We start from the raw sequence: 1,082 nt of genomic DNA, 5'->3' as shown, positions 1-1,082 counted from the left end.
GGGACAGGCAGCGGCAGTAGATGTCATCCTCCGTGGGGGGCTCTGGTTTGGGATCGGGATTTGGGATTTGGGATTTGGGATCGGGACAGGCAGCGGCAGTAGATGTCATCCTCCGTGGGGGGCTCTGGTTTGGGATCGGGATTTGGGATTTGGGATTTGGGATCGGGACAGGCAGCGGCAGTAGATGTCATCCTCCGTGGGGGGCTCTGGTTTGGGATCGGGATTTGGGATTTGGGATTTGGGATCGGGACAGGCAGCGGCAGTAGATGTCATCCTCCGTGGGGGGCTCTGGTTTGGGATCGGGATTTGGGATTTGGGATTTGGGATCGGGACAGGCAGCGGCAGTAGATGTCATCCTCCGTGGGGGGCTCTGGTTTGGGATCGGGATTTGGGATTTGGGATTTGGGATCGGGACAGGCAGCGGCAGTAGATGTCATCCTCCGTGGGGGGCTCTGGTTTGGGATCGGGATTTGGGATTTGGGATTTGGGATCGGGACAGGCAGCGGCAGTAGATGTCATCCTCCGTGGGGGGCTCTGGTTTGGGATCGGGATTTGGGATTTGGGATTTGGGATCGGGACAGGCAGCGGCAGTAGATGTCATCCTCCGTGGGGGGCTCTGGTTTGGGATCGGGATTTGGGGTTTGGGATCGGGATTTGGGGTTTGGGATCGGGATTTGGGGTTTGGGGTTTGGGATCGGGATTTGGGGTTTAGGGTTTGGGGTTTGGGGTTTGGGGTTTGGGATTGGGACAGGCAGCGGCAGTAGATGTCATCCTCCGTGGGGGGCTCTGATTTGGGATCGGGATTTGGGGTTTGGGGTTCGGGATTCAGGATTGGGATTTGGGATTTGGGGTTGGGATGACATTGAGGATTTGGGGTTTGGGATTTGGTGTTTGAGATCAGGGTTTGGGGTCATTCTCCATGGGGGATTCTGGAATGGGATTTGGGGTTTGGGGTTGGGGTGAGATTCAGGATTTGGGATTTGGAGTTGGGATGACATTCAGTGTTTGGGATCAGGATTTGGGGTTTGGGATAGGGGATTTGGGTTTGGGGTTTGGGATTTGGGGTTGGGATGAGATTCAGG

This window comes from Passer montanus, unplaced genomic scaffold (genome assembly GCF_014805655.1).
Source record: "Passer montanus isolate IOZ18808 unplaced genomic scaffold, ASM1480565v1 scaffold689, whole genome shotgun sequence".
NCBI lineage: Eukaryota > Metazoa > Chordata > Aves > Passeriformes > Passeridae > Passer > Passer montanus.
This window is presented reverse-complemented; position numbering follows the sequence as displayed.